This window comes from Bufo gargarizans, unplaced genomic scaffold (genome assembly GCF_014858855.1).
Source record: "Bufo gargarizans isolate SCDJY-AF-19 unplaced genomic scaffold, ASM1485885v1 original_scaffold_1385_pilon, whole genome shotgun sequence".
NCBI classification, from domain to species: Eukaryota; Metazoa; Chordata; class Amphibia; order Anura; family Bufonidae; genus Bufo; species Bufo gargarizans.
The window spans coordinates 362,743-383,096 of record NW_025334332.1 but is presented as its reverse complement, the minus strand read 5'-3'; the positions used below and the strand labels follow the sequence as shown (position 1 = coordinate 383,096).

Sequence of the window (20,354 nt, the reverse complement as noted above, 5' to 3'; positions counted from 1 at the left end):
CTCTTTTGGAAATCCAGTTCTACTTTACACCTGTTTGATAAATTACCCCAATTATATCTATCAGGGTCACTATTTTTTCAGCAGTATAGTTCCTGAGGCATTGGGGAGCACAACGGGCACAGTATTGGGGGTGGCAGGATGACACTGTGGGGACACCAGGATGAGGAGGTTGATGGAAAAATTGAGAAATCTAACGTGTCTGTGTTACAAACTGTAGAGACGAGATGCGGCTAAAAGAATTTGCCATGGTGGTCTGGGTCAAATGGAGGAGAAGAGGAAATAGAAGGTCTACATGACAGGAGATGTCACTGGATGTAACAGGTATGTGGTGCTGTATTCTCCTCCATGTCTTTTTTATTACAATTATATGTATTTTAAATTTGACGACCAAATTTTTCAGTTTAGGACCCAATTTGGGGTATTTTTTTTTGTCTGAAGATGTCATATGGCCTAAGAAGAGACTGTGGCGCTCATAAAGAACCGCAGCCTCTTCATACAAAAAAAATAAACTAAACTAAAATGGAGGGTGGGGGGCCCAAGTTGGGTAGACAGCCCCGGGCCTATCATGCACTTAATCCGCCCCTGGATATGACCCCCAGGATATGTAGGCACAAGCTATCAAGGACTAAAGTGGACATCAGTGATGGTCAGTTCGCAGTGTTCACCAGCGAACACATGCGGGCTGCCATCTTTAGTAAGGTAGACTCACCCGTCCGGCGATGCACAGGTAAGGCCTTACCTGTGCCTGTGGCGGAAGCCGGTCTGAAATCAAATTAAGTCACCGGGAGCAGGCAGTTCCGAGAACAGCCCGATGAAGGCCCCCGGCTGCTGTTCTCGGAACTGCCGGCTCCCGGCACAGGCACAGGTAAGGGCTTACCTGTGAGTCTACCTTACTAAAGATGGCATCCCGCATGTGCTCGCTGGCGAACACTGCGAACTGACCACCACTGGTGGACATGTACATATTCAGTAGAGATGAGCTATCTTTTCTCTGGTGTGAAGGAAACCCGGTCTCATGCTGCATATCTGAATATTGGCTTTACATTAATTTCCAAAAGTGATAGTTCGTATTACAACTACTCCATGATGTCATATGAACCAGTTTGCATGTAATGATATTTACGTGTATGCAACAGACATGTCATTGGGACTGTGTTTGTTCAAAATAATGTCTTTCTGCTGCAAATATGCCGTTAAGTGCACTGAGGGCGGGCCCAAGCCACTTTGTGCATGCATTCCCCTGCTTCCTCTGCCAGACCCTCCCCCTCTTTGATTGGCGGGGCCATGCAGTTGACTATGTTGGAACCTGGCCTTGTCAGTCAAGGTGAGGAGGAGCATAGGTGCACAGGGTGGCTTGGGTCCGCCCTCAGTGCACTGAACTGCTCATTTGCATGTGGATTAAAAGCAATTATTCTCCAGAGTGAAGCAATAGATCGCTAAGTGAAAGGTATCTTTACGTTCAGCTGAGCTAGTCCTATAAGGCAGTGTGCCTGGTGTTACAGCAACTTTCCTGGTGACAGACGCCTTTTAAAGCGGTTGTCCCATAAAAAAATATATATATTCTACAGTTTTCAAACCAGCACCTGGATCTGATTACTTTTATAATTGTATGTAATTAAAAATGTAATATAGCTACTAGGTATTCACTGAAATCTATCTGTATAGCGCCACCTGCTGGTTGCTCTTTTTCTATTTTCTGTGTCCTGCTCACTGAGACAGAAGCACATGCTCAGCTCCATCCTTTAACTGCCTGCAGCTGCAGCAGAAAGGACACACCCCAAAGAAAGAGCCTTTGATCTAGTGCATTTTATCTGATAATTGCACTCTGTGGTTTTATGTATTTTGCATGCATCCATCTAACGCTCTCTATGGACCTTCGCATAGCAGGTCGGCTTATCCTAGACATTTGCTATTTTCTGCATAGAAAAATCCCATTACTATAGCAATAACTGGGCCTTATAGTTTTGGATTAGCAAATGTTCTGGAATATTATATTTCATTTTACTTCCTAGGGTAAAAAAATAAATAAAAATCTTTAAGAAGTTAATCTAAGATAAGATATAAGATGCCATTATAAAATGGAGGCATCTTAACTGGTTATCTGTGCTCCGTATTCCCGGTTTGCTGGATATCAGTATTTTATTTATCAGAATTTCTGGATTGTTGGACGTCAGATTAAAGGAAATAAACGGAATATTCTTTTTATTTTACACACATGAATATAAATCGCTTGTAATGCTTCCCACCCAAAGAGAGAAACACAACTTGATGTCATAGGTTACATAGCACACGCGTAGCAGTAGGAGAAAATCTGGTGTGTAATTAGCTATTCTGCATTTAACCCTTGATATTCTGTACCTTGTCTAAGTCTATTTAATTGGATCCTATTATTTAGATATTCTTCTATAACTTCTAAATATAGGTGAAAGTTTATATTTTCCATCTACGGTATTTCTTTTTAGACTTTTTTTTTTTTTAACTATTTTCTTCATTGATTTTTAAGGAGATTTAACTGGACTCTTGAACATAGTGGATTGATTTTACCATCTTTCTACTCAAAACTAACCTTTTACTAAATAGTTCAAGGGGCTCTGTAGGCTGGAGTAAATAAAGCACGGCACCTGGATGTCTTTGTCTACAGGTGAATTGTCGTGTGGCAGATTTGTTGTAGAAATGCGTTTCGTACATGAAGGGGGTGGTTTTTGCAGCATGTGCATGGATTTCTGCATCCCCTCAGATGAATTGGATAGTTGAAGAAATTTCATTAAAAAAAAGAGAATGTGTCATCAGAAAATGACCTATTGTGTAAATCATGTTTAATGTTAAACATTTTTATCTATTTTTTTGTTTTCCATGTCTCTATTTACTATCTATCTATCTATCTATCTATCTATCTATGTATCTCTCTATCTATCTATCTATCTATCTATCTATTATCTATCTATCTCTCTATCTTCTATCTCTCTATCTATCTCTCTATCTATTATCTATCTATCTAGTTCTCTACTATCTATATATTGTATCTATCTATCTATCTATCTATCTATCTATTGTATTTATCTATCTATCTATCTATCTATCTATTGTATTTATCTATCTATCTATCTATCTATCTACTATCTATATCTATCTATCTATCTATCTATCTATCTATCTATCTATCTATATATTGTATTTATCTATCTATCTATCTAGCTATATCTATCTCTCTATCTTCTATCTCTCTATCTATCTCTCTATCTATTATCTATCTAGTTCTCTACTATCTATATATTGTATCTATCTATCTATCTATATATTGTATTTATCTATCTATCTATCTATCTATCTATCTATCTATCTATCTATCTATCTATCTATCAATCTATCTACTATCTATATCTATCTATCTATCTATCTATCTAACTATCTATCTATCTATCTATCTAACTATCTATCTATCTATCTACTATCTATATCTATCTATCTATCTATCTATCTATATATTGTATCTATCTATCTATCTATCTATCTATCTATCTACTATCTATCTACTATCTATATCTATCTATCTATCTATCTATCTATCTATCTATCTATATATTGTATCTATCTATCTATCTATCTATCTATCTATCTACTATCTATCTCTCCATATCTATCTATCTATCTATCTATCTATCTATCTATCTCTCTACTATCTATGTATCTATCTACCTCATATCTATCTATCTAGTTCTCTACTATCTATCTATCTATCTATCTATCTATTTATCTATCTAGTTCTCTACTATCTATCTATCTATCTATCTATCTATCTATCTATCTATATATCTCCTATATATCTACCTTATATCTATCTATCTATCTATTGTATCTACTATCTATCTAATATCTATCTCATATCTATCTATCTACTGTATCTATTGATTCATCTATCTATCTATCTATCTATCTATCTACTATCTATATCTATCTATCTATCTATCTATCTATCTATCTACTATCTATATCTATCTATCTATCTATCTATCTATCTATCTACTATCTATCTCTCCATATCTATCTATCTATCTATCTCTCTACTATCTATGTATCTATCTACCTCATATCTATCTATCTAGTTCTCTACTATCTATCTATCTATCTATTTATCTATCTAGTTCTCTACTATCTATCTATATATCTCCTATCTATCTACCTTATATCTATCTATCTATCTATTGTATCTACTATCTATCTAATATCTATCTCATATCTATCTATCTACTGTATCTATTGATTCATCTATCTATCTGTCTATCTAAAATAAAAAATACTTATAATCATGCAGTTCTTTCATTGGCCACAAGGCCGGATAATACGTTAAGATTTCCTGTTCTGTACAGGTAAGTTCTCAGTAGCCATGATATTATCATCACCAGAAGAATTACAACGACAGGTATCACCTCTGCATAGATAGCACCATTAACAATAGGTGATATCACAGCTTATCTACTCCCACCTGACCTTTGAACAGGTCACAGAGCATGCCTAGAAAACTCTAATCCATAGATGCCAATGGGGTCCTCTCCAATCTACTGTATCTATGTGGCAGCTCTCAAGGAACAGGAAGTTTTGGCATATTTTAGGCCTAGTGGCCAGTGTGTAACACACCAAAGCAAAAAAAAGTACAAAAAATTATAAATGAATATGTTTAACTTGATTTAAACAATAGGTAATTTTGTGTAGACACCATCCCTTTAATAATGTAATGTGAGAGCATACCCTAAGGCAGTAATGGTCAACCTTTTACAGACAGAGTGCCCAAACTGCAACCCATACCCACGTATTTATCGCAACGTGCCAACACTGCAACTTACCCTGAATACTACAGCCCAATATAGTATATCTTCCATGTACTTTATCAGTTCGCTATAATAGCTGCCTACATTCGGTGCGCTGCCTGTGCTGTTCATAGTGCACCCTGTGCTGATGGATGTCAGGAATAGTCTAAGGCATATTGGTACACCATTTACTTTTTCCAGGGTGCTGGTGCCCACAGAGAGGGCTCCCGTGCCATAGGTTCACCACCACTGACCTAAGGCCTCATGCACACTGCAAAGCCATCTCTAGGGGAAGCACCGGATGGAACGGGCCACAGTTTTCTCCGTGTGCATGTATACAATATAAAAGGAACAGTGAAAACCTATGGGAGCCATATTTTGGATGAATAGAGCAGATCTGTAACACGACCATGTGCATGATGCCTGGCACAGACCCTGTCCATACGGATCTGTATGAATGCCAGTGTCAACAAGCATCAAGGCGCCAAGTTTTTTGTCCATTCCTCCATCCCATGCTCCTGTATGGTACCAGTACGGAGGCGGTGGATGGGGAGTGGGGGGGGGGGGGGGGGTTAGTTTCGGATTCCAGGTACAGTTATGGATCTCCTAAGCCGGTGGCATAATTGTGTGAGGAGCAGAATTGTCATTAGGACTCCGCCTGGCATAGCATTACCACGGCAAAACTAAAATTAGCAAAATGTCAGAAATGAAAAGATTGATTCACCCAGACGCAATTATCATTTAAAAGTGCTTGATTGAGGTGCTGCAGTTGGGTGATTTATTTTGCATCCCATATACATAATTAAAGTAGTGGAGCGGAGTAATTTATCAATCTAGTTGAGGCTGGAGGTGAGGCGCTGTATATGTTTGTTTTAATAAAAAGGCTCAGGCGGCTCCACTTCCAGGGGCCTCCCCGGACGACAGGAGCGAAGGGGATTACTGCCCTGGCAAGGCTGGGAGACTGCCGGACGGGCTGGGAGAGAACATAAAGGGAAGTTAGAGAGGGGATAAAAATAGGAAGCTATCTATTCAGTGGAGGATAGAGGAGAAGAAGAGGGGAGTGCAGCAGCAGCAGCAGCAGCAGCAGAAGAGGGGGAGTGATCAGGGCTGGAAAGAAGACAGAGGGAGGGAGAGGAAGAAAGAAGACAGAGAGGAGGAGGTAAGAAAACGACACCTCGCCAGGCACTCAGTTTTAAATCCACTGCCTTTTTCCTCCTCTCCATGTTACAAAGGCTTCCAGCTCCTTTTTTCCTATTCGTCTCCTGTCACTTCCTTCCTGGACGCTCACAGGACGACTCGGTTTACTTTCTCATACTGGCAGCACAGAGTCACTTTCCTGCCTGTACACAGACACCCTCTGCCCACCACATTGGATTGAGTTGAGCGCTGACTGGAGACATACAGTACTCAAGCTTCAGAAGTAAGAAGAGGCCAGTTCCCCTTCCTCCTTATCACTATCCCAATGAGAGCAGAACCTTTCCAGGGCTACTAAGAGCAGCAGATGCCTTAATGTAAGTACAGCCGTGGGATGGAGAGGTCATTCCCAACCTCTTCTCGTCCGACATCGCATCGGGCTTTTTTATTTTACGCTCACGCATTTCGTAGAAAAGTTTAACATAAGGAGATGGGGGGGGGGGGGGGTTGGCACTTTTGAACGCTTTGGGCTGCCGTTCTGCTTTTGAAAGTACCAAAGCTGGCAGAGGTCATCGAGCTGAGTTTGTCCTTTACACTTTTACATAGCTCTGCTGCATCTGTGAGCCGCTCTGCTCTGGACTTTTCGCAGCTAGCCATGACCTTGCACTACTTTGTATCCAGTTTATCATTTTCCAAAGCAGATCAGGTTGCATAAGTAGATTGTAGCAATAACACTTACTTCCTACAGGATATGAACAGCGCCTGTCATTGCCGAGGACGAGGAGCCATGCCTGCTCCATTAGGAGGACTCTATAGCACAGGCTCCTCCAGCCCTGCAGAACTTGACATTAGTATTGTGACAACTCAGATGTCAGGGAAAGGTCACTTATTGCCACTTGAGCTCTTAATAAATACACAGCCTCAGGAACCATAGGCATTTATTACAGGCTTTCATCCGAAGTGCATTATACTATTGTAATTAGGCAGCGAAATTGCAATCAGCAGAGCCACAGCTTGTCCTCTTCCATCCTTGCAAGTATTAACCTCCTTCTTAACCTTAAAACACTGCCGATACTAAATAATACATCACAATGATAGCGAAACCAAAGTTTGAATGATTTATACGCTTGAAGGAGCATGCCATGTTTAATTTCAGGTTTCCAGCCTCAAATCGCCACGGCGGCTTAGTAAAAAGTGAGTTTGGTCATTTGTTGGAAGTGCACATACAATAGCGTACAGGGCTGGCGCACATGCACAGCGCCCGCGCATAGAGGGACAACGTGCACTGGTCATACCGGGCACATGGTCAATGATTACTTTTAAAAAAAGGTTTCTTTTGTATAGTTTTTTTTGTTTTTCCTGTGACCTCAGTTGTCGTTGCCTTAGTACCATCAACGTGATCCAGAGCGAAAACTCTGAAAAAGCCTACAAAAACTTTTGCAATAGTAAGAGGCACAGAGTAGTTACAGGCTTAAGAGGGATCTACAGAATATGATAAGTGTAATCCTATAAATCCTGGCAGCCTGTGACGCTCTGACCACCTGAGATCAACCACATCACGCCCCATTCACATGCAGCACGTATGGGGTGATGTATGGCAATGTTGAAAAGTACTGGAATGTATGGCATGTGCTATGGGAAAATCTATTAGGTCTTTGGCCTTCATTTCAGTTTTCTACTATTGTCTTACACGTGTGGTCTGTGTTTTCTCATGCATGTGATCATGAGCAGGAAATTCAAAAAGTAACTGAAAGCATTTGACATGACAGGCCGTAAGTCAAAAAATGCATAGGAATGTAAATAGATGAGTAATAAAAGGATTGATAGATGATAGGCAGATAGAGGTGGATGGATAGATAGATAGATGATGGGCAGATAGAGGTGGATGGATAGATAGATAGATGATGGGCAGATAGAGGTGGATGGATAGATAGATAGATAGATAGATAGATAGATAGATAGATAGATAGACAGTTGGAGGTAAATGGATAGATGCCGTAGATAGATATATAGATAGTTAGATAAGGTTAGATATTAGATAGATAGATAGATAGATAGATAGATAGATAAGGTTAGGTAGATAGACAGTTAGAGCCATTGCTTTCATGCCGATTAACATTTACTAATACCAAGAGTAAAATACTTAATGCTCATTACTGCATTACTTTTATATAAAGTCACAATATGCAGATAGATAGATAATTGATAGATAGATAATTGATAGATAGATAGATAATTGATAGAAGAGAAAGAATTGTATTTTAGAGCAACAAACTTACACAACACAAGAGTAATAACAGCCTTGGCCATATGAGCTTGCACTCTAAGCCTTGCACATCACTATACACAGATGTAACTGTATTATAGGAAGTCCATTACTGACAACTCATTTATCAAGTAACTTTTGTCAGAAGTCGTCTTCATGTTTCCTCATTGTCCACTATACAGAAGGTAGACAGAACATGTAGCTACTGATCCAGCTCACTAGGAGTTAGTGATAGTTATTAGAAAGGGTTAATGTTAATAATGAAGCGGGCTCGTTCTTTCTATGTCACAGATATGAAGCGGTTACATGTCAGGGAGGATAACTATTGTTATCTGACAATTTAGCACACAATTAGTTACTCTGCCGGATGGAGAGGGCCGCGGTACTTGGGCAGGCTAGCTATGTGGCAGGACAGTTGCCTGCTTTTACTATGTAATATAGTTTTTTCCTTGCCCAATGTGGTAATTAATAAGATTAAGAGAATTAATCTGCAGTTCCTATGAAAACCATAAGTAATACATTGTCATATCACAGCGACTTCATAACCGACAAACTTAGCTCTGCTACATTTGTATGCATTGAAAAAAAAGTTTATGTTCAGGCGGATTCTTGCTCTTTCCTATGGCACATGTATCCGGAGTGCCATACCGTTAGGTTGTCAGGTCTATGAAATGTAATCAGGTTTGTGTACCCTGAAGTAGAATAAGCAAGAGTAACACGGTGTAGTGTTCCGGATAACAGGAGGATTAAGCAGTTCACTTGTCACTCTGATCGACCACAGATAACATCTGAGACTTGTTCCACATGCTATGCACACTCCTTGGTTATTTGATTATAGCCTAAGGAAGACTTATCCCTGTTTAGTCATGGCTTGATATGTATCTTGCCAAAATGAAAGAGAAAAAAAAAAAAAAGAAGAGTTATTATCTATCCAAATACTGAACCATTTCTAACTCAGCTGCTTTATTGAATACCCCTATGCATGCCTTTAATGAACCTACATACCTTCCTCTTCCTCAAACAATCATTCCTCTGGTCTCCTTATCCAGAAGACCATTCAATCTATCGCTGTTATTCTATATGTTACCATTCGCCAGAATTCATCAGAATTTTCCAAATCTAAAAAAGTTTCAATGTTGACCAGTCCACGTTGCGATTTTTCAAAAAGTTTGTGTCTTCAAATTCTTTGCCTCTGATTTCTGCCCTAGTCTATCATCTAAAGCATAAAACGCATCATAGACACCACATCTACTATAGAAAGCCTAAGATCATCAAAAAGGAAAGCATACAGGTCCACAAAATAAGTGTGTTGCCTATAGGCTGCAATGAGATCTAGTTCAATATCCATTTACGAAAATGAACAAGTGGATGAACTTACATGTTGAAATCTCACTTTTATTAGATGTGTGCGATACTTTCTAAAATTCTGAAATTGATTAGGTACGACACGCGCTGGCAAATATGACTGAACTGATATGCAGGGCATTTCAGTCATTCTTAGGGTGATATTGGGCCAAGGAGATGTTTGCATCTAATTGTATTAGTTGTACGTCTTTTCTGCATTGTGTCTTATGGGATTGTGGACGTCTTTTCTGTATTGTGTCTTATGGGATTGTGGACGTCATTTCTGTATTGTGTCTTATGGGATTGTGGACGTCTTTTCTATATTGTGTTCTATGGGATTGTGGACGTCTTTTCTGTATTGTGTCTTATGGGATTGTGGACGTCTTTTCTATACTGTGTTTATGGGATTGTGGACGTCTTTTCTATATTGTGTTCTATGGGATTGTGGATGTCTTTTCTGTATTGTGTTATATGGGATTGTGGACGTCTTTTCTATACTGTGTTTATGGGATTGTGGACGTCTTTTCTATATTGTGTTCTATGGGATTGTGGACGTCTTTTCTATATTGTGTTCTATGGGATTGTGGACGTCTTTTCTATATTGTGTTCTATGGGATTGTGGACGTCTTTTCTATACTGTGTTTTATGGGATTGTGGACGTCTTTTCTATATTGTGTTCTATGGGATTGTGACGTCTTTTCTATACTGTGTTTTATGGGATTGTGGACGTCTTTTCTATATTGTGTTCTATGGGATTGTGGACGTCTTTTCTATATTGTGTTCTATGGGATTGTGGACGTCTTTTCTGTATTGTGTTCTATGGGATTGTGGACGTCTTTTCTATACTGTGTTTTATGGGATTGTGGACGTCTTTTCTGTATTGTGTTCTATGGGATTGTGGATGTCTTTTCTGTACTGTGTTCTATGGGATTGTGGATGTCTTTTTTATATTGTGTTCTATTGGATTTAGAGTTAGATTTTATAGCACCCCCTCTATTCGGTATTTGTCTTCCATTCTTCCAAGTCTGTCACAATGCTGCAATATCTTGCTCTTCTGTCCTTAATATATTCATCTGAAAATTATATCTCACCCTAGAATATCTGTTGCCCTATATCCATAGAGTAGATCCAGTGTTCCTGGATACAGAATCCTCATTACTTGGTTAATGTCTATTTCTGCTGTATAGGTTGGCGTTTCCGTTGCTATGTTATATTTTGATATATTTCTATTGACTGCTAGAGTAGGTGTTTCATACTACATAGATAATTTTCTTTTTGGGGGCATCATTAACATGCAATTGAATTATTCTTGTAAAACTAGTATTGTTATCATGATATCTTTAATTCTGGAGGAAACACATTTCATTGTGAAAAATGAGGTGAATTTTTGATAAAACTATAGTTAGAACTTTATATTTCTTGCATTTCACAGATCAAAGTCATACAGCAGGCAATACGGTAAAATAGCAGAGCTGATTTGGTTCTCTAAATGTGATTTTCTACCCCCTGGTAACTCACGATATTCATTAGATATCTTACGAATATTCTTTGATAACAAGTTGTGCAAAGCAACCGACTTAGCTCTGCTACATGTATTGGGAGCTCAAGCTGCACCAGAACATAACATGTATTGAGAACATGAGTGGATTTTTCCAGTATCAAGCTATTGACCTCAGCACTGTCACTCAGCAATCACCCAACTCTATATACGGTACATGGTGTACTCGTAGCACGGCCACATTAACCGCACAGAAGCAGCCTTAAATGAGTTAAAAGTTTGCCACCAATAAAAAAGTAAAAGCATATCGGAGTTATTTTTGAGGGATAGAGTAACAACACCCCCCCCCACCCCTCTGCATCGTCATAAGTTTACAACTAAGCACATCTTCAGCATGAGCAATCAAGTATGCACTGAAAGGCCAGCAACAATAGGCTCACAAAAAATGTCAGCGTGCAGCCGGTCCTTCATATGGTTTGCATACATGGATGATTTATGGAACTTGTAATGTTCATGATCTCATTGCCTGCACAATAGTCGTCCTTTTGTACAAACATTCCTAATTGTATACAGATCTGAAGGTAATAAGCAACATAGATTGAATTACATTGCAAAACAGTCCCGCTGTATATGTTATACAGTATATATAAGATCTAACTGGGAGGTACAACATTTACCAGTTGGGACATATTGTGTACTGATGATGGCGATTCGCGTTCGTTATTAGGTCTAAGGTCAGTGCTTCAGGCTATAAGTACGGCATTCTAGTACATGTTGTTTATGACTGCTTCATTTAAGGAATCTGTTGTATATAATCCACAGTATTAGGTTGTCTAGATGCTGTGAAGGCAACAAAACAATGTTTTCCTTGTTTAAATTGTTCATCTCCCCTATTTTGGCAGCAGGGAACTCATTTAAGGGACTATAATGTTTTCTTGTGGTCTCTGTGAGGCCCATAGGCTTGCAGACATGACCATGCTACTGCCAAACTGGTAAGATTTAGTATGACCTGCTGGACTAGTTGGCTATAAGTGACTGCATTTAGATGCTGAATTCATCTTTGTAGACTGCTTGACATAGTTGGTATAGACCTCTGGACTCATTGACTATAGACTACTGGAATAGGCAGGTATGATACCTATTAACTTCTTATTAATTCATTGGCTATAGACTACTAGATTCTACCCCATAGAATGCTGGACTAATGAACTTGGACTCAATTGGATGTGGTTGAATACACAATTGGATGTGATTGGAATGCACAAATGGACCCAGTTGCTGCAGACTAATAGAAAAGTTACTATACACTTAGTGGCTATAGAGTATGCCACTCAGCTACGTTAGACCGAGGGACTTAGTTACTGCAGACACTTGGATATGGTTGGGTCCCAGTTGCTATACTCTAATAGAATCGTTGCTATAGACAGATAGACTTAGTGGCTATAGAGTATGCCACTCAGTTACTATAGACTGATGGACTCAGTTACTACAGACAATTGGATATAGTTAGTATACAAAACTGGACCCAGTTGCTATAGACTTGTAGGACCAGTTGCAATAAAGTAATGGATACATTTGCTATAGACTTTACATACTTGACTGTTTTTGCGTAATGAACCCAGTAGCTATAGACTTATAGACTTCATTGCTATAAAATAATGAACACTTATAGACTTGGTTGCTATAAAGTAATAGACACAGTTGCAATAAACTTATAGACATTACTGTCATGGAGTAATGGACCCAGTTACTGTAGACTTATAGACTTTGCTGTAGAGTATTTGACCTAGTTACTATAAACCTATAGACTTTGCTGTAGAGTAATGGACCCAGTTACTATAGACTTGATTACTATAGGGTAATGAACCCAGTTACTATAGACCTATAGGCTGGAATGCTATAGGGTAATGGACCCAGTTGGTATGGACTAATAGACATAATTACTATAGATTAATGGACCCAGTTACTATAGATTGATTACTATAGAGTAATGGACCCAGTTACTATAAACATATATAATTGATTGTTATAGAGTAATGGACCCAGTTACTATAGATTTATAGGCCTGATTGCTATGGAGTAATGGTCCCAGTTACTATAGACCTATAGACTTGATTGTTATAGAGTAATGGACCCAGCTACTATAGACATATAGAATTGATTTCTATAGGGCTGTGATGGCTAACCTCTGGAATGCCAGCTGTAGTAAAACTACAATTACCAAGATGTACACTTGCTTGGCTGTGCTCATAACTCCATAGAATTGAGTGGAACATGCTGGGAGTCATAGTTTCATCACGGCTGGAGTGCCGGAGGTTAGCCATCACTGCTATAGGGTAATGGACCCAGTTACTATAGACTTATAGGCTTGAATTCTATAGAGTAATGGATCCAGTTAGTATGGACTGATATACTTGATTGCTATAGATTAATGGGCTCATTTATTATAGACATATAGAATTGATTGCTATAGAGTAATGGACCCAGTTTACATAGACTTGTTTGATATTATTGTCCAAGTTGCCCTAGACTGATGGTAAACATTTCCATCAATGGCTTGACTTGGTCGCTATGGACTTGTGACCTCAGTTCATATTGATTGCTGGACTCAGCTGTTCTGGACTCATTAGCTGTAGGCAGTGAAGGAGAATAACAAATCCTCCCAACCAAATCCCAACCATTCACGTATTTTGCCTTTGAGATTGTACAAAATAACAAGAGCTGTTATCACCTCCAAATTCCATATGAATTATTGAGTTGTGTACAGTTGAGCTTGGTCTTCTGGGAGACTGAGCTTGTAAAAGTTACTGAGATCTCCCCAGAGGGAGACAATTTGTTTCTACAAGTTCAAGGCAGCTATCAGATGGTCTCCAGGGTAATAGTGTTGTTTGCTATTGTACCAGTCCGTGGTCACCCCTATAAGTACCCGTCCCTTTGTCAGTGATCAGCTAGACCCAGTCAAGTACAGTAGCCTACAGCATCCTCCACTTATACAGTAGTTCCATTTCTCTGAGATTTGATGGGGACAAAGGCAAAGTAAGATATTTACTTATATTTTACGGAGAGGCGTGAAAGCTAATGCAACTTTTACTGATTTCTTGCTGTGTGTAGCATTTCTTACATTAACTTATACGCACAGCTCCCTTTTAGCAGCTAGTAGTAACATAAGGAAGTATGGACCTATAATGTGACATAGGCAGTACATGGCAATAACAGCTATAGTGTACCAGTATAATATAAAAAAGATGGATGAACCTATTTCTGTAAATAGGAAGGTACTGTACTATTTTATGGTACAACTGAGTTTGTAGTCTTAGATCATATGGAGGGGATTCTTAAAACTAGCACCAGATCCTTGTAAGTTCCTTCTCTTAATATTCAGAAGCCCATACTAAGATTTGGACACGCAAATAGTTAGTCCTAAAATGTAAAGTCCTGAAAGTGGCAGACTTGAAAAGTACGTTTCTGAAACCGTACATTTATCTGTTAAGGTTTCACCATGCACATATTAAATTCACACTTCAAAGACCCGAAACAAACCATCCTCCACCCGCACAAGGTGATATCATCCTTCACCTGCAAAACCCACTTGCTTTCATCTCAAGAAGGGATAAAAATTGAAGAAACATAAAATGATGTATTTTTTTAGCTGCTGTATATATGGCTGCCTACTAAATGAATGTAATTAGAAAGGTCTGGCATGCCATCAATTGTGTTTTTAATGTATAGGTCTGAGTATTTAGGTCACATAATGCATATATTAGAATGCATATTTTTAATGGGTTCCTATGCAGATGCTCATTTTGCATGTTGTCAGCACCGTGAATAGCTCATAAATTTAATAAGACACTTGCATAATCTACTATGACTTTACGCGTAGGTAGGTTGCAAGTCTCTGTCAGTCGTATGAATGATTACAAAAATATTGCACTCTTGCTTCTCTTAAACTTTATGATAGAGAAACTTTTTAAAAACTTATAGCAACAGGTCAGTATAACCTATAGTATAACCTATATTAGATTGAAATAATAACAGAAGAAAATGATAGTTATAAAGAAAAATATAAAATAAAATAGAACATTATTTTTTGTTAGAAGTATATAATAATTCCTAGCTAAGTATACTGGATCTAAAGCTACGCCTTGCCATGCCTTATGGGAGTAATGACATTGAGGACCTGAACGGTCAGTGAAACCGAGAGCCAGCTAAGTTTTAGCTGCACTTACATATGGAAGTTTCTAAAATAGATTAAATGAGGATTGTATTCACAAGTTGGGGCCATACACTAATTTCTAAAATGCTTTTTTGGCACGAGATGTTATCTTGGGTAATCATCCAGGGCTAAGTTCTAATTGGCGTTAAGGGAGATAGCCTTTCAGATTTAAGCCTTTGTTTCTGGTGTCAGATCCTCTTTTACAGTATGACGGCTTTCATTTCTATATGACGCATTGAATACAGTTCTCACTTTAGTTGTGTAATTGGGTTGTTATTGATGTGGTTTATACTATAGCTGGACAGTTTAGAAATTTAGAAAGGGAAGCAGAATCGTGTTTTACACGTTTCTGATTTGCTTGAGTTTATTCAGTTTTAACGCTGCTAGTCTTTCTTAGTCTAGACTAAAGGTGGTCATGCACATTAGTCTAAAATTGATCAAAATGGCCAAATTCAACCAAAATGATCTTTCGGTTGATAATAAGCAATGAAAAAGCGATTTAGCCAACCCACGAAAAAAAAATTTGTCCGTGTTCAATATTTTTGGTCCATTAGATTTTTTTCAAAAAAAGATCGTTCATGAACAAAAGATCTTTCTTAGAAAGAATGTTTCCAATAAGATCTTTCATCCATCGCTCGGATTCATTGAACGTGTATGGCCAGTTTGAAAAACTGTAATGGTCAATATGGACTAAAATGTGTATGGCCATGTCTGCAAAAGAATCGTTCACCAGATTTATTTTTTCTTTAACTGCTGTTCAATCATCAACCAAATTCTGTCTAATCTGTATGGCCCCTTTAGCTTATATAACCTCACAGGTCAGAAGAATTAAAAAGACAATAGGACACAGGCTTGTTGGGGCAAAATTGCTGTTTCAGGCTCCATTCATTGTGATATCTTTGTCAGTTTTAAAAAATAATTCTGACATGAGTGAGTGCAAAGTTTGGTTCTAAGTAATATTTTATGCGGTCTGTATTCCTAACATTAATTTGTTTCAGTCTTTCCATAATTACTTTATTATCCATTTTACTTAGCCTGCACCTAATCTGTGTAGCTGCATAGAATATAAAGTCAACCATAATGTTGACAGTGGGGTTTATAGTCTAATGCCCCTGTCTCGGACGTGTACATGCTGTAGGGTCAATGTCAAATTAGGGCAACTACCAATATGGTTTGGGAAGTGTCTGTTGACTTTTGAGGTGCTTCTTTTTAGATATGTGAGGTCATTTGTGCAATTTGAGGGAACCCAATGACATAAAACCATGTAGAATTTTGTTTGCATTCATATATCTTATTGTAATAAAAAATTAACTTTTTGACTTTTATCTTTAGATTGTAAGCATATCATTTAGATTTTTTTATTGAAAAAACTGTTCTGTTGCCCTGAGCTGTAGTTCCGTGTAGTGGTGCCAGTAAAGCCTATAGAACAAACTCTACTCTACCTCTCCTATGTACAATACTGTGATAATATTGCACATTAAGGTAACATAGTCATTGATGGAACATCACATGCAGTTTTAAATTCTTTTTTATCAAAGTGAAATACAAGCGTGAGCCTTTGATGTAACATTTGCCACCTTGCCTCTTTCCTTCAATGATGTAGGATACGCCTATATGTATGTACTAGGATGGTGCATATGGTATTATATCAGTTAAATGTGAAATAGATATATTTTATGGACATATATTTTTTTAAATCTGAACAAGAGGTCCAGTACAATGAACAGTAAATCTTAATTTGTGTGAATTTCACATTATGCTGATATGAAGGTCTCATTTAAAATGACTTTGATGCAGTATTTTTTATTGACAATCACTACATGGTGTTTGTGAAGAAAGTATCACAGTATAGTTGATGACATCTAGATAACTGATATGTTTGCTCATGTATTTCCAGTTGGGTGTAGCTTAGAGGAGGAGTATTTCATAATGGGACTTGTTTACTTTATTGACAATGGATAGGTTAGGTTAGGAGTGGCGTGGTCAAGTGTTTTTGAAAGAGAGACTGGAGAACACTCTTGGTTTGGAACATAGGACATCATTCACCACTCAGTGTCACTGGTACAAGTTAGCCGCAATGCTTGCCATGGGTTCAGGCAACCAAAAACAGATCAATTCCAGTGATAAAGTAGCAATTAACTGTCGGTCAAAATGTATCAATAAGTCATTGTAACTGGTTCCACAGTAATGGATGCATGTTATAATAGACTAAGGAGTATTGACCTATAGTAATTGGGTCTAGTGTGTTGAACAATGGTCTAGGTGGTCTGTGGATAAACTGATGGCACACATTAAATTACTGGAGGGTACACTTCAATACAAATGCTATCTTTGTCTACAAATCATCATCAGTGTCTGCCATATGCTTTATTTTCCATACCTATATACCACTTACCATACTAGAGATGGGAAAGATCCTAGCATTTGGTCATAGAAGAAATGTGTTAATACAAATGGTTACCGTATATCAGCCTCCATTGTCTGATATGGAGGACATTTGACTTTGTTATAACAAACTCCCCATTACTCACATGTACTACCTACCTCTTAGTCCATTATATTTGATGTAGACTCTAGTTAGCTATAATGGAAAAGGCTGAAACGTAATATCATCTACAGATTAGCACTATCCTGATACATGGGGTGTATGTGTACATTGGTCTACAACAGATTTATATACATGAGCCTAAAAACTGTGGAAAGTCAAGAAGGCTGAGGTCCATATGAAATACAATGTCTCACAATAGAATAGTTTTGTCATCAAAACTAATTGGAAATCTCCACAGTGAAATTTTAGTTATTGTCTGTCATTTCACCACATTAAAAATTGAAATCTCAGTAATGAGAAGGTCAGAGCTTCATCCCTTATATTTGCTACAAGCAGTGGAAGAAAGCTGCTCCTTCATTAAAAAAGATCTTGTTTTATGGGAGGGTCTGCTCTCTGGATTTTCCTCTTTTCCTTCATGTATCACAAGTAATTTCATATTTGTACCTCTCATTCGTAATTAAGTGCAAATTGAGTGCAGCTAGACGACCATCCCTTTGATTCACAAATTCCATTAGGTGGAGATGCAGGAGGCTAGAAGTTACATCTGAATTTGGCTGGCCTTTCTAGGCAGCCCAGTAACATATCTCTATATTTTCAGCAGAAAAGGAAAATCCTTAAAGGTTATAGCAAATGTTGTGACAAGTTTTGGTGTTTCTGATTTATGAATAAGTGCAAAAAAAAATACTCAAAACTAAAAGTTTGCTAGTACTGGGAGTAAAAATCTAATACACACTCATAGCCTGAAGGTGGTTATGACAGGGTCTCCTCTAGCTACTAGTGAACTATTGGCCACTTCTGTTGAAACTGTATGGAAATGGTGTGGTTTCTGTGACGGGTAAGAGGCCATTTACAGGAATTTGGTTGGAGTCAATGAACGTGTAGCGTAGGTTGACACCTTATACATTTTTCTATGTCCATAAGCAGCATAAACCCAAAAAACTACCTCTGCAAAAGCAGAACCATGTGGGCTCAAAATTTGCATATAAAGCTAGGATGGTGAGCATTACTCTGCTACTTGTATACATATTCATCAGCTTTGAAGAGGGAATGCTATCATATTGATAGTCATTGTCCATGAACCTCTCAGGTCTATATCATAGATGTCATACTGGATCCTCCTTTGTTCTATAGAAACCAGGTCAGCTCAATGGAAGGTTCAATGGCGATCTGTTCAGTACAACTGCATGGGGGGGAGGTGGTCTGGTAATACGGATGTTAATATGAAAGAGGCCTAATTAGGTGGATCTTGCCGTTGGTCTTGCAGGGCTCAAATTTGTCTTGCTTTGTTTGACGAGACAGTAGGACTGAGCAGAAAAGAAAACCTCAAGGTCAATGCTGCATCTCAAAAGGTACCTTGAAACTTCAGTTTTTTTATGTTTCACTTTTTCTTGCTCTTTATGATTCAGTATTATGATCCTCATGACACTATTACTATTCCATATACTTTTGTCCTGGAGAGACGAGAAGTATTGCAGCACCACCAGAAGCGGTCTGATACTGTAATATCATCTAGGATAGGAATAAGAAGCGCTCCTGAGCTAATTCGCTCTGCTTCATTCACTATATATATATATATATATATATATATATATATACAGTATATATGTGTGTGTGTGTGTTTTTTCCTAATATTTGCCTACTTTTAAGCTAAGTAGTATTACTGTATGCAGAAGTAATTAATAAGTTCCTTAGTCTCTGTACATTTGAAAGGGCTCCTTGTGCAGGGTATAGGAGAAGCTTTATGCATCTCTCACTTATTAGGAACCTATGAACAGGTAAAGTATTATGAGCTTCATGTAATTATTTTTATTAGTAATAAGATACCACTTGTAATAAGCCACGAGCTTTAAAGATAGCCAGACATAAACATTTTCTTTGGCTTTGTATGAAAATAAATAATCCTTAATTTCAGGTGAAAGCTTATAAGCTTATATTTTAGCAGTATAGGAAAATGTTAAAAAGGTCATGACTTCCCCTAAATACTGGCTTCACCCTCATACAAAGTATTCAGAAAGAGGAATTTTTATGGTCTGTCGCTATATAAGGAAAATCCTGTGGTTTAGCAGAAGCAGCATTGACTTCATTGTAGATGGTTGGCCTGTTGGCTAGCCTCGGCAGCAACAGAAGGGAACTGGTTCTAGAATACGGCTGAAGTATGGACATGTGCATACTGAAATCACCTTATGATGATATGTCCAGGAACAATATATTGAAATAGCAAGTATCTGATATGTAGTGTTGAGCAAATCCAAGTTCACGAGGTGGACTTCGATCTGAATTTCAGGAAAAATTTGATTCGTCGCGAAGCCGCATTGCCGTTCATGGTAAGGAATAAATTTTTCCTAAAATAGTGTTAAAAAAAATCACACTCACCTCATCGATTTGCTCACAAAGAGTCTGCAGCCATCTTGATTGAAGATCCCTCATGAAATTTCATGCACGGTGACGTATGCCAGAGTGATGACATCATCACACACCTTTCGTGCTGGATCTTCAACCAAGATGGCTATGGCGGCCTCTTCGTAATCAAATGGATTAGGTGAGTA

At 38.1% G+C, this 20,354-nt stretch overlaps 1 protein-coding gene across 10 annotated transcripts in view; it reads left to right on the top strand.

The window, feature by feature from the left end:
* Positions 1–20,354, top strand: part of LOC122923235 (myocyte-specific enhancer factor 2C) — a 260,571-nt gene that overhangs the window by 61,982 nt on the left and 178,235 nt on the right. The window contains exon 1 of one of the 10 annotated variants that reach the window (XM_044274004.1): positions 5,953–6,316. The exons of the other annotated variants lie outside the window; for them this stretch is intronic. The gene's annotated coding sequence lies outside the window, so the exon portion shown is untranslated. Of the gene's footprint in view, positions 1–5,952; positions 6,317–20,354 lie in introns of those variants that run through there. 10 annotated transcript variants of the gene reach the window in all.